Raw genomic sequence first — 14,672 nt, 5'->3', positions numbered from 1 at the left:
GTACATTTATTTTGAGACAAGGTCTTGCTTTGTAGTTTAGGCTGGACTTGAACTCATTATGTGGCCCAGGCTTACCTCAAACTCGTGTGATCCTCCTGCTTCAGCCTCCTGAATTCTGGGATTACTAACATGTGGCACCACACCCAGCTGTATGTATTTTTTGAAAAATAACATTTCTGTCAATTTAAAATAATAAATATTTTATCAAATATGATTTAATGTAGTTCTTGCTCCCTTGGTAAAATATTGAAATAAACACAAGATACACAGAAAAACTTATTAGAATTTATCAATCTCTTTTTTTGTTGTTCTTTTGAGATAGGGTCTCGATATGCAGTTCAGGCTGGCCTTGAGCTCACTTTGCAGCCCAGGCTGGTCTCAAACTTGCCACAATCCTCCTGCCTCAGCCTCCCGAGTGCTGGGATTACAGGTGTGCAACACCTCACCCAACCACATTCCAGATTTTAATGTAATGTATTTTTCCTCTCTCATAAGATTTGAGGAAATTTTTACCTAAAATAACTAAAAAGAGAAATTATGGAAATTGCATTCATAATACCCATTTCTTTCTTAGTTATATTTATTTAATTATTTATTTTTAAGTAGGAAAATTTATTGGAGAATAGGAATGGGGAATAAGAATAGCTCCTGGGAGGCACTAGGGCTCCTGAATGAATGGGTTGCCCCTTAATTATATGTAGATTAAATGTGAAATTATTTGTGTGCCTTGTTCCCCCTTTTCTTGAGTAGATGCCCTATGATTTTAGTCAATAAACAAAACTGCCATTCAAAACTGTCAAAGCTTTATAGCTAGTTTAGTGCAGCTGAGAGATACCTAAAGTCTTACTGTACTGACATCAATAAAAACATTACTTCTACTTTCCACATAATTAATAGATTCTCTAAAAGCTAAATTTAGCTATCAACAGATGAATGGATAAGGAAAATACAGTCTGCATATACAATTGCATATGCAAGAAAATACTATTCAGCCCTGAAAAGTAAGGAGCAGGCTAGATGAATTTAGAGAACATTATCTAAAGTGAGCTAAGCTGGACACAGAAAGACAAATACCAAGTGTTCTCACTTACATGTAAAGTCAAAGAAGTTGAAGTATGATCAGAGAGTACAGTGGTGATTATCAGGTTTTGAGGCAGAAGATAACAACATATTTATTCTTAAATAGCCCCAGGACAGTAGGTTTTAGGTGTTCTCATTACACACACACAAAAAAACAGTACTTATGTGAGGTAATGCATATATTAATTAGTTCCATTTAGTCTTCCTGCAGTGAATGCCTATTTTGAAAAATCAATATAATATACAATAAGTATATATTATTTTTATCCAAGAAACTAAAAAAGCAAAAGTAAAGAGATTCTGGGTGAATGAACTGAGTGGCTTATGACACCATCCATGCTGGTTTCATCTTAGGCTGTGGTACAATACCTGCTGCTGGTCCGTGCATCTACTTTTTTTTGTTTTGTCTTTTTGAGACAGGGTCTTGCTATGCAGTTCAGGCCAGCCTTGAGCTCACTTTGTAGCCCAGGCTGGTCTCGAACTCACAGCGATCCTCCTGCCTCAGCCTCCTGAGTGCTGGGATTACAGGTGTGTGCCACCACGCCCAGCTCTCGTGCATCTCCTTTAAGTTTCAGCCAGAGGCAGGAAGAGACCATTTCTGTCCTTATAATTCTTTTTTCAAGGTTAAAGAAACATTTCCCAGAAGTCTCTAGAAGACCTCCCCTTATATTGCTTTGAGCATAACTGTCATCTCTAATCATTACAAGCCAGGTGGGGTTGCCGTGGCCAGGACTGTTGTCAAGAGCAACCTCCTAGAGGGAGCCCGAGCCTCCTGAGGACTTCCGTGCACAGTCAGCAGCTAGCACAAGGTGGTTCTGCAGGGAAAAAGCATGGGTGCGCCTTTTGGTCATTAAAGATGTCTTCAGCAATAAGAAAAAAATCAAATTTAAAGGGCTGCTTTTAAAATTCTGGCAAAGTACCTCCTTCTCCTGGCAGCTGGGAGTCTTCCCGGCACTCTTCACGGCTTTTACTGTTACCTGAGCTTTCTTCTTCTGCCAGCAGAGATGGGCAGTCTCGCAGGGAGGGGCTGGGCCCCCCCACCTTGCGCAGTGTTGGGAGGAGCTGGCCAGGGCACGCTGCAGAGGCAATGGAAGGAAGCCAGGTGTCTTCTCCAACCCCCACCCTACCTGACTTGTCCTTTGGGGTTCTTGATTAATTAATTGAGAGACAGATCTTTCTCAAATGGGAAGAGGATCAAGAGATGGACGAAGGAGAAGGGAGGGATCGGGAAGAGGATGAAAAAAGCAATAAAGATGTATTATGTACACGCACCAGCTCCACGCGGGAAGCTGAGCGTTATGCACTGCCAACATGAACTATTAAAAGAATTTAAAAATTAAAAAAATCTAATTGGAATGAAGTTCTTGGTGACTATTAGCGGCTTACTCCTCCTAATTAAGAACTGTGCTGTGAAAAAATAAGTGGAATTTGGTATTTCACTCAAAGAAAGACTTAAGGCCATATTTGGAGACAGTGGGCTTTCCGTGACCCTCAAGGGACATCTCACCTCCATCTACTGTTCATGTGCTGTGCTGTTATCCTCAACATATCATTTTATTACGATTATGATTATTAACTGTCAAAGTAACTCAGTCAAGCAAGGGTAAACCTAGATTTGTTTACGTCAAAACTGATAGAGTTATAGTTAATGAAACTTAGTGTACCAACATAAGATTTCTGCTAGAGGGTACCGTGTGAAAATATTTAATACAGAATAAATTGCTTCACAAGTAAGAAGGATTTTATTTTTCATTGTAACACATCATATTTAATCAAAAGTAAAGTAATAAGAACTGCCAGCAAAGTAATATTATTACAATATTAATCTAAAATGTTTAATCCCCCATAAAATACTTTGCTGTGAAATAAAAACTTCATTACTGACCTTAATTTGCTTCCGGAGAAACTTACAGAATCTGAAATACCTAAGTCTGAAGTTGTCATTTCATTCCTTTTACCTTCTAGTAATTGCACTATTCATACAAAATTCATTGTATGTGTCCAAACACTTTCTGAGCCATATATAGACTAAGCTAGATAAGGCAGTTTTTAAATGAGAGGCTTATTCCATATTCATAATCCATATACTTCTCCACTATTGCAGGGAAGGCACCCAGATAAATGCCCTCTGCATATTTTCCTCATTGCTTCTCTTTCTTCTCTTTAACTTTCCTTCTTACAGGACAGCTTTGCACTGGACCATGAATGGCACTTATGGTAAAGCTCTTTTCCTCCACAACACTGAATGCTAGTCCCAATTTTAACTGTCTCTTTCTCAGTTAATGGAATGCCATATAAAAATCATCTGACCTCCGTAAGCACGCTATGAGGTAAGGATCTAGAATACAAGCTAGTCACGAAGGAAGAAAATTAACGATAAAATTCCGTGGTACACTTTCTCCTCTTGAAAAATGGAGTAGACGTACTTTTCTCTATTCCTCCTGCTGAAGACGCCAAAAGGCTTGGACGCTAGATAGAAAACAGACACAAAAACACTGAAAGGTGCAGAGACAAAGACAGACCAAGGAGGGGACTCAACATCCAGTAAACGATATGGTGCTAAATTCCCTGGGTTTTCTTTTTGATTCTTATATCCCACTTGGAACTGAAGACGCTGGCCATCGGGGACACTAAACAGTGCAGACGAAACCATCTCCAGCAAAAGCTTGCCGCTTTATTCAGAGGACCAGAGGAGGGCAGCTTAACAAGATAAACCTTCAGCTCTACTGCAGCCAAATACCATGGGTGTGGCGGGACCCGGTCCCACCAGCAACAACAGCTAAGTGAGGAGCTCACGTTCCCACCCTTGCCAGGTCGTAAAAGCACCTGAAGTTCCCCACCCCAAGGTAGTACCAGAGAAGGCCACAAGGGGAGCCAGAAATTCCATCTTCACTGATTGGCAGTGAGAGTCCCACCTCCCACCAGGGTGTCAGTGGAGACCACATTGGAGCCTGAACTGGTGCCCTCAAGTGACATTAAACAGGCTTCCCTACCACTATCCCCTAGGGGCTGAACAAGGAACTGGGCTGGAGAATCAGGACTTTTGCAGTGATCCAGTAATAGTTAATAAGGAAGCTGTGAAAACATACTCTCACCATGGTGCCAGGCGGGAGGGCCCCACAGAGCTCAGTAACCAGTTCTCCAATCCCTCCCATCCAAGGAATCATCAGTGAAGACCTTCCAGGCAGCTAGAATCCCCACCCTTGCACATGATACTAAGGAACACCCAGCTTGATGGCAACAGGGACCACATGAACAGGCTGTACTTCTAACTCCCCCGGTGAGAAGGCGTTCCAGGGAGCCAGCTAAAAGAGAAGGTTAAAAGAATCAACGCTTGCCGTGCATGTTGGTGCATACTTGTGATCCCAGTACTGTACTCTGGGGGCTGAGGCAGGAGGCTTGCCTCGAGTTCAAGGCCAGTCTGGGCCACATAGTGAGTTTGAAGCCAGCCTGAACTGCGTAGTAACACCGTGTCCCCTACTCCCCAAAGAAGAGTAAGAAAATTCAGCCTCCTAACATAACCTAAGATGTTTTCTCAAAACCATAGGAACCCAGAGCAAAGTAAATCTAAAGCTGCCAAATGGAAATAAAAGAAGCAAGAATCAGTGAAGATGGGAGCAAAGGGGGAGAAAAGATATGAAGTAATTAGGCTGTGTTGGGGCTGGGGATTTAGCTCAGCGGCAAAGCGCCTGCCTGGCAAGTGCAAGGTCGTGAGTTCGGTTCCTGGTACCGGAGAAAAACCAAAAAAACAAAACCAATTAGGCTGTGTTATGTACACATACTAATGCTCTAACAGGGATGTGATCATTATTTCCTGTAAACATGTACTAATAAAAAAAATTGAAAAACATACTGTGTTCTTATTACCATATTAAATAAATAGTAAGACACCAGGAGTTTCAGGAAAGAGTAGCACATAATCTGATTTGGTTTCTTTTTTCTTTTTTTTATAAAGTTTATTGCCTGTTGGATTGGAAATGCACAGAAAGAAGACAGAAGCTGAAGCAGGAAGATTACTTTGGAGGCTCTGACAGTATTTGAGGCCAGAGATGAAGGCATGGAGTAGGGTAATAACAGGGGAGCGAGAAGTGAAATACAGCAGCAGCGTTACCTCACTACTGGCTGGAATGATGGGGTGAAAATTAAGCAGGACCCCTGGAATTTCAATAAAGCAATTAATGGATCATTAATTTCATGTCCCACGGTGGTGAAAATCAGAAGAGGATCAAGGTGTGTGTAGGGGGTGTGCAATCCAGAGAACACATACAGACCTGCTGGGTTTGGGACATCTGTTCCACATCCCAGCAGAGATGTCAAGAGATATTGGATATTTTAATCTGGAGTCAAGAAAGGGATAAGGGGGGCTGAAGATTTAGCTCAGTGGCACAGCACCTGCCTGGCAAGCGCAAGGTCGTGAGTTCAATTCCCAGTACCAGAATAAACCAAAACAAAAAAAGAAACAAAGAAAGGGATAAGGGCTCATGATGTAAATTTAACTTAATTCACCATATAAAGATGAGATCTCCCAGGAAAAATTTGTACCTGCCATTTTGTTTTGTTTTTCACTCATTTTTTATGAAAAAGAATTGTATTGAGCCACATAAAAAAGTACATAATATATTAAAGTGTATAAGCTGCAAAGCTTACTTATTTTTAAGTATTTTATTATAATATTTTTAAAAAGAAGACAAAAATGGGGGGGGTCGCAGGTTGGACACACCTGGGCTGCCTACAGCTACTGATGCAATTCTAGTAACATTTCATGAGTGATTGATTGATTATTTATTTTGAGCCAGGGTCTCATTAGGTTGTTAAATTGTCCAAGGTGGGCTCAAATTTGTAATCCTCCTGCTCGACCCTCGCAAGCAGCTGGGATAACAGGCATGCACCAGTGTATTGCTTTCTTCGGTGTCTGTTGCCCTTATATAGCTCTTTTATATATTCATGTTCATATTTTCGTATTCCTTCCCAAATGTCATCTTTCTTTGTTATTAGGTTCGTCTAATGTTTAGCCCTCCCAGGAACTCCATGCCAACCTAGCCAGTCCCAGCTCCAGTCTCAGTTAATCAGCACTGAGTAGAGAGACTTTTGATCCTGGAATGGGGCAGAATTGATCCAAATTTTGGCTCTACCACTTACTACTCATAGATCTGGAACTCAGTGTACTTCCTTCCTCCATAAAAATGAAGATAATAAAAACCCTCTGAAATACAGCTGGGAAGATTAAACACAGTAACATAGGTAAGGAGACCAGTTTCAGTGCTAAGTTCCCGCTAGGTGCTCACTAAGTGACAGTTAATTACGTCACTGCACTTCCTCTTGCTTTTATTTTATTGGAGTTTTTTTCCGTGATTTTTCCAGCTCTTATCAAGTTCCCAGTAGGTTCTCAATAAATGCCAGGGGTTGGTTTTTATGGCGTTTGAACTTTCTCTCACATTCACTTTGCTGGCCCTCTCATAATTTTCCAAGTTCTTATCTTCAAGTTCAATAATTTCTATTTTAAGTACACATATCTTGTTTGCTCTCTTGCCTCTATTAAGAAAACATGGAGCAGAGGAGATGTAATTTCATTTGATGAAGTGAAATTCTTTAATCATGCCATAATATTGTCACACTTTCCTGTCCCAAACTTTCCTGAGCTTCCATATTGGATCCTAAACCCTTTCCTCCAATTTCTTCACCAAGCTCCTTATAGGCTCTGATTGGAATTGTTTCCTTTGTCTGTCTATAACATTTCCAGGAGCACTTCAACTGGGATGGGGGAATTTGAAACTTGTGTTTCAATTGTTATCATCTTTTCCCTTTTTAAAGTTAAATTTGAAAACATTAAATTGCAAGCCTAGCTGGGTGTGGTGATTCATGCCTGTAACCCAGGTATTCAAGAGGCTGAGGCAAGAGGACCATGACTTTGATGGCAGGCTAAGCTACAGAACAAGACCCTTTCTCAAACAAAACAAAACAGCTGCAAACTTATTTTGTTATTCTTAACCATCCTTCTTACAAGAACACACATATAACCATATTTTTATAAGTCTAGGGAGGTCATGCAGCACCTCATACCCTCTGAGTGGCAGTTACACTGCAGAATACATGAGAAAAATCAATGTCAGAAACATCATGACCTGACTTCTCCTTTTCCTCACAGTGAAAACCAGATCTTCCTCAGGTCTGCTAATTTCATGTTAATATTTCAATCTGCCCTTGAAGCTCTCTAATTTTTTTTTTAACCAGGAAGTCTCACATTCACATCTGTAATATAATTGCATTTTTTCCCTGTCAAATCCACAGTTTTGTATTTTGTTTTGTAGGCTCACAGCTTCCACCTCTCTGGCAAACACCTTAGTGCCTCTCCCTTTATTTCAGAGGAATGCTGTGGGCGCCAGCTGTACATGCGTCTGGCTTCTTTCTTTCTGTTTGCATCTGTACTTCTCAAGGTCATTCTGCCACTGTCTAGATCTTTCAGAGTTTAGAAAACTTGTGAAGATGTTTGAGACCCGGGTAAAATAGATAAAAATCTAGGCTCCAAAAATACAAACAGACAACTACCTAATCAGGACTGATACATTATTATTCCAACCGCAAACCTGTACAACACTTTTCAAATTTTAACAAAAATAACACATGTGGAATACATATGAATTTAATACATTTGATGTGATTCCTTTAGGAAACTGCTTTTTGCAGTCTTGAAGGATTAAAAAGAATTTTCTCCCACTTGGTTTTCTCATCACTTAAACCTGACCTGATTTCATCAGACATTCTTCATCGTTCCAACAATTTTGCTGCGTTTTAAGCATTAGAGAAATTACATTTTTCTAACCTTACTTGTAGTGTCTAAAGAAATATGTACCGCTTTGAATTTCAAAGCATCTGCTCTTTCATTCAGATATGTCCTGCTAGCTTGCTTCATAGTATTTTAAGCAATAAAGAAGTATATCCAAATAAATATAGTTTAAACTTTTGTTCCTGTGGCTGATTCCGAATGTTTGTGTTAGGGATAATTTTTCGCTCACATCTAACCATATCATCATTGCTAGATTGCAACAACTAAAAGCTCTTCCATTACAATTCTTTTATGAGGTTGGGGATTTAGCTCAGCGGCACAGCGCCTGCCTGGCAAGCACAGGGTCATGAGTGTTGTGAGTTCGATTCCCAGTACCGGGGAAAAAAACCAAAACAATAACAATAAAAAACCCATTCTTTTGTAATATAATAAAGCTGGCATATACTTAAATTTTTCAATCCAATTAGTTTCAGTTAATTTTAAGTTAAAATTACAAAATAAATATCTTTAATGCACAAAAAGCATAAAACACAGAAGAAGGAAAAACCGATTCTACTGTTTAAAGAAGCTCATCAAAGAAGAATAATAACATTCCTTGAGACCTACTAGGTTCCAGGAGCTTTATACTGTTTTCTAATTTAATTAACCAAGGGCTGAGGTATAGCTCAGTGGTAGAGCACTTGCTTAGCATGCACAAGTCCAAAACCATTTTTAAAATGCATCCACAATTCTATACAATGGGATTTACAATGTTCCACAATAATAGTTTATTTACACTTGTCTTGTGAGTATTTGTAGAAGTTGCTGGCAATCTTGAATATCTTCCAGTAAGCCTACCCATGCTGGATATTGCTCTGGGCTCACTGAACAGGTGGGTCTCCAGCAGGTGCCACAGGATTGTACTCTGCAGTCCTCCACTGGATGCTGCTGCAGCTCTACCAGTTCCTCAGCAGCCTCAAAGTGTCAAACTCTTTGCGCAAGTGGGGAATAACACCCTCTCCTGTATGTGATGAATTCTGTGAGAGGGGCCCCTAAGCAATGGCATCTACAACTTAATATCCCACTGAATGCCTTGTCAAGGTGTTCTTTCTGTTTTTTATTCCAGTCCTTTTCCTCCTTCAAACTAAGGCACTCGTCTACAGGCTGGACTAGAGCCCGATTTGAGTGGCATGGCAATGAAGCTCTATAGCTCAATGTTTGGCTGTTTCCCAGGGAATGAATTACCTCTAGGGTGGCTCTTCAACCTCAGGAAAGTGGATATTGTTTGAGTGAGTCCCATCAGTCTGCTGGCACACTTAGCCATGTTCAAACTCCAACAAGGGTCACAGAGTTTTAAGCTATGAATGTACAAAAATAGAAACTAACTTCATTTTAGACATGAGAGAATTATAAGTTGGCAATTTAGGTGATCTCCCAAGCTCATACGTTTAACAAACAGCTAAAATTACATTCAATTCTAACTCTAAGGTTGTGTGTGTGTGTGGTGTGTGTGTTAAGAATATCATACTGCCTCCTACAACTCAAAGAATCAGCTCTTATCTCACGTACATCATTGTGTTTTTTAAATGCTTTCCTGCCTTACTGCTAAGGATGTACCAATAAACAAAAGTGACAGTTCCTCGGTGTACACTCCAAGGAACTAATTACTGTCTTCTTTCTCCTTTCCCAAGCTATCAACACGTATAACTCTAAGAAAGTACTCCTCCAACCACTCCCGGGGAACAAAACAAGAGTAATACCTGCTTTTTATGTAGAAAAGTACAGACCCTTTACCAATATCGAAATAGCAGCTCAGTTAACCATGCTCAGACAGCCTAGGAAGTACATGCCCCTGTTTCTTTTCTATTGTTTGAGGTAAGAGGGAGAAGATAACGCTATGTTGGAGACCACTACAAAGTGACTCTGAGCAGGATTTAGTATTAACCAGTTGGCTTTCCATGTCTACTTGTGAGTTGTCTGTAGCTTAGGCACCTGTCTAAAGATGGGCAGTGGACTCATAGTAAGTAAACCTCTGTGAGTCCCTGGTCACCCTGAAGCCTGTATTGGCCTGTGAAGCTGTGACGCCTCAAAGGACAAGATAAGGCCACAGCTGAGGACGTTTGGCTCCAACCCCAATTAACTACAAGGAGACTGCAGCTACAGGTTCCACGCTCCTACAATAAATGCCAACCTAAAGATAAGGTAGTCTCCTGATTGACATAATTTACTACTTGGGAAAATTCTCCCAAGGTCCTGCTAGGTTCCTGCATTTTCTCGAGTACACTCCTCCTTTGTTTGAAAACCAAACAAATATGGGCTGCTCAGAAAAGTCTTTGTCTAAACTCAGAGAGTATCGAACATGTAAGAGAGTGAGACCCTCCTGGAGCCCTATAATCATTTCAATTGTCTCATTTATTTAAGCCTTCACAGTCCACTCACTTGGGAGATTGAGGGTCTGATCAGCTCACAATAACTAAGGGTTATTTAACCGGATAAATCTATTTTCAGTTTACAGAGAACTCTATTACAACTGAGGTACATAGCTATTGTTACCAACACAGACCTCCCGGAGTATGTAAAGACTGTCGCCTAGGCAGAATAGCCAATGCAAGAATTAGAAGGAAACAACAGATCTCTCAGCTACCCCAGGCAAGTGCGACAATCTGCTGCTCCCAGCCCTTCCTGGGCACACAAGAACAGAGTACAAAATGGGCCTGGAAGGAGAGGAAAAAGATGTTACTCATGGGTTGCATAGTTTTTCATGGAGTGGGGCAGAGAGACTCTCAGAAATAAGTACACCCATGAAAAGTGACAGGAATGTCACTGGTATTTTTTTTAAAGAAAAATAAAATTTTTTTAAATGTTTCTTTAAGAAAAATACCAATAGCTTCATATTTATTTTGAACATCTCTGTTCTTAAACTGCCAACCTCTGTACCACTGTTTTCTGTTTTTCTGACCCCTCCTTCCTTCCTTCTACCTGAATTTCCCCTGGAAACTTTAAACTTTTCTCATCTTATGATAGAAAAATTATATGTATTTATGCCTAACTCAGAAAGTTTGTGTGTTCAAACTTATTCAGGTGCTTACCAAAATCGTGTAGCCTGTTAGTTACCACAAGGTTATCCTTATAATTAGGACCAGTCATTATTTCTTTCACAGGAAAGAAAAACAAGTTAAAGTGGGAATTACCAAAAATTACATACTTATACCTTAGACATTTTATCTCAACATGTATTTCTATCCATTTATTCACCAATCAGTTGAGGTCAGGCCAAGGAATTTTCTGTGAGCATGGACCTCGTAATTGGAGCTTTAGATCAGCCTAACCACAGCCCAGTGCATCCCAGTACTATGTCAATGTCTGAGGTGTCATGATAGACAGCAAGTGCCCTGAAAACAGAATCTCTTTGATTTTGTATTTCCCCAATATTTCAGTCTTGCCCAGCAGTTTTCTTAGTAATTTGCCATTGTTTCAGATTTATAATAGTATGCATGTTACAGGTTGCATAGCACTTAATTAAAGACATTCATTAAATAAAATCAGCAAATTTGGGTGCAGAGAGGGAGCCTTAGCAAGCACACAACTTAACTACAGGGAGCAGAAGCGCATACGTCCACTACCAGCTGCGAGCATTCAGGGTGTGTTTTGGCTAACCTGCTGAATAGGTTTAAGTCATCAACTAAGAAATATTAGTCATTTTCCTCAACAATTCAGAGCAGAATCTCTTGCTTAGCATAAAACATTCATGTTTTGGTTCCACTAGTGCTTAGTAAAATTCCTTTTGAAAATTCAATCTTTGCATCTCCACTGAGATAAGGAGACCAAAGAAGCCTAGGATTTCTATGGAACAAACAGCTGTGAGGCATGTACAGCCTACAGGCATGAAGGTGGTAGTAGTAGAAAGCATTCAAGAGATCCACCTTTTGCAGAAACTAAAGAATGGCAAATGCAGGGAACTTACTCCACTTCCGGAGTCATTTCCTGTCTTTTTTTCTATCTTCAGAAGATTCTGTAGAGTCTCAGTCCATCTGTGCTGCTCTAACAAAATACTGTGGCCTGGCTGGCTTATACACAACAGAAATTGATTTCTTACAGTTGACTAGGCTAGAATGGCCAAAATCAAGGCACTGGCCCATGGAGTGTCTGCAAAGGGCTGCTTTCTGACACATGGGTCCTTTTGATGCATCCGGACATGGTAGAATGAAGAGGCCTCTCTGGGGCATCTTCCCTAAGGGTGTTAATCCCACTCATAAGACTCCACCCTGGTGATTTAATCACCTCCAAAGACCCCACCTCTTAATACCTTAACATATTATTCAACATATGAATTTTGGGAGACATTAACATTCAGATGGTAGCAAATAAAGTCTCATAAAGCTGCCAAGTCAGATGTTCCATTATTTGGATTTGAGCCTTATAAATCACTACAAAACCTATCTCTCTTAAGTTACAACATATGTCATAGTTTTATGACTTACAGACATAATTCTGGGTACAGGAAGGACTGTTATCTTGGCTCTTAACATTTGAAATCCTTTTCCTGGCAACATGCTATCATCAAAAGATTCTCAGAAGTATGTCTACCTCCTTGTTTTATATTTTAAATTTCTTTGTATTCTTCCCTTCTCTCTTTGTATTGCAATCAAAATCATTTGGCAGTTTATGTCATCAACCTGCTGTTTATGGCTTTTATACTTATAACTTCTGGACCGTATTAAAAAATAAAAAAATGAAAATAATCTACTACTTCCATTTCTTCTCCTGCCACAGGGAAGTGAGAAGCACAATGAATTAGCAATTACAAAACAATATTTGAGTCAAAGGTTGGCCACCAGTGTTCAACACAGAAGTCACTATCCACAGCAAAGATGAACCATCCTTGTGATGAGCATGTGCCTTTCAGTTTTGTGACATCCACTAAAATCCTCCAAGAAGGACTCATTCCCAGCCAGTATCCATTATCCGGTACAAATGCCCTTGCCTCATCAAATAACCACAAACTTTCTTCTGGATCGAAAATGAATCCTGTGGATCCTGTGTGTCTACATCCCCCCTGTAGGAGAACCCAGGGTTGAACGTGCCCTTTTCTTTATCAACCCTGCCCCAAAGTGTCAGCCTTTGAGGAAACATTCTTTCCTCCCTTACTGCTTTCCCTTCCCCAGCCTCCCTTGCCTCCCATCCTCCCACCCATTCCCTGGAACACCCATGCCATCAAGGCATTCCTTGCTCTCCCTCACTTCAAGAACTATGTGCTGCACTGCTTGGCTATATTGGCTGGAAGAACAAATGAAGTCTTAAGGATGAGTCACAGAGTGCCGAAGTCGTCATAATCTTAGGCTGTAATGTGGAAACATCAGTCTTCATTTTATTATTATCATTTTAATCTGCACCTATTTGTTACACACATGATGCATGATGGGAGATCCAAAGAGGTAGAGGTACAGACCAAAAACCACACATACCTGGAAGGTAGTGTTTCTGCATGATCTACTTTAAGGTATTTATTTAAAACTTAATCTGTCTTCCTTTGAGTCTTGTACTATGGAGCCATAACTTTCTCTATCCTTTTTGTCAACCACAGTGCATTACTGAAGTCCTGATTGTTCTCCTTCATCTACTCATGTGTGGATTTGTTTTCCTCTCCAACTTCCTGCTGCTAATCTGGTTGATTGCAATACCCAGGATCTGTCCAGCAAACTGGACTCTGAGTTCCTTGAATGTTTTGGCTCAAAGATAGTTTCTTCCCCTACCTCCACTAGCTACCCTCAGCTGATCATATCAGTATTGCAGAAAATCCACCCTCTAACTCCAACACTACCTTCCGGGTATGTTTGTTTTTTGATCTGTACCTCTACCTCTTTGGATCTCCCATTCTTTCAAATTTTATGTTCATCCTTTTTCTTCACTTCTTCCTGTCTCCACTTCCTTCTTCATTCAGTTTAGAATTCATGCTCCACCTTTTCAGTCACTTTTGACTTTTTCAATTTTTAAATACACTTACCCTTTAATTCTTTCCATCTGGAAAATCTCCATACTTGAATAAACCCAAGCACCCACTTTCCTGTACTTTCCCTTGAGCGTGTTTTGAATCTTGGTGGAGAAAATCATAGACCCAGGCTGAGTGGGGCAGGGTAAAATTCACAGTCTCTAATCTTACTGCTCATTATTACCAAACAGCTTTCAGCATGACTTACAACCCTTTCTGTCACTCTCCACAGAAACTTTAAGTTCCTCCTCTCTCTTCAAACCTCTATCTACCCCATTTCTTCTCTAACTCTCAAGAAATGAGCTGTCTCTTGCTTCAGAACATAAGTTAAGTTTTTTTTGTTTTTTTTTTTTTTTTTTTGATTTGTTTGTTTTTCTGGTACCAGGAATCGATCTCACAACCTTGCACTTGCCAGGCAGGTGCTGTCCCACTGAGCTAAATCCCCAGCCCCCATAAGTTAAGTTTAAACTATCATACACAACGTAAACTCATCTTTCGGCCCACAAGTCTACAATACGAACATCTTAAGTCCTAAGCATCCCACAATGCTTGTCCACCTCACTGCAAATTCTGTTGCCTCCCACTCTCTTGAGCCACCTCAGTCATCTGTCCTTGCCCATTGCTCATTCCTAGTGGCATTTAGACAACCCAACTTCCACCCTATTTCTCTCCTCCACTTCTGGTAAGAGAAACATAACTTCTTGTTATTTTCAGTGGTTGCGTAGATTTTAGCACAAGCCTGTTTTTCAGGTTCCTGTCTACCATGAAATGATTACAATGTGCATACTGTACCATTCACTTTTACTAATCCTATCCACTGATTTTTTAAAAATTTTTTTT

Source organism: Chinchilla lanigera, unplaced genomic scaffold (genome assembly GCF_000276665.1).
Source record: "Chinchilla lanigera isolate Chin_1 unplaced genomic scaffold, ChiLan1.0 scaffold00012, whole genome shotgun sequence".
Lineage (NCBI taxonomy): Eukaryota > Metazoa > Chordata > Mammalia > Rodentia > Chinchillidae > Chinchilla > Chinchilla lanigera.
The sequence above is the reverse complement of the archived record's forward strand: the minus strand, read 5'-3'. Positions refer to the sequence as shown.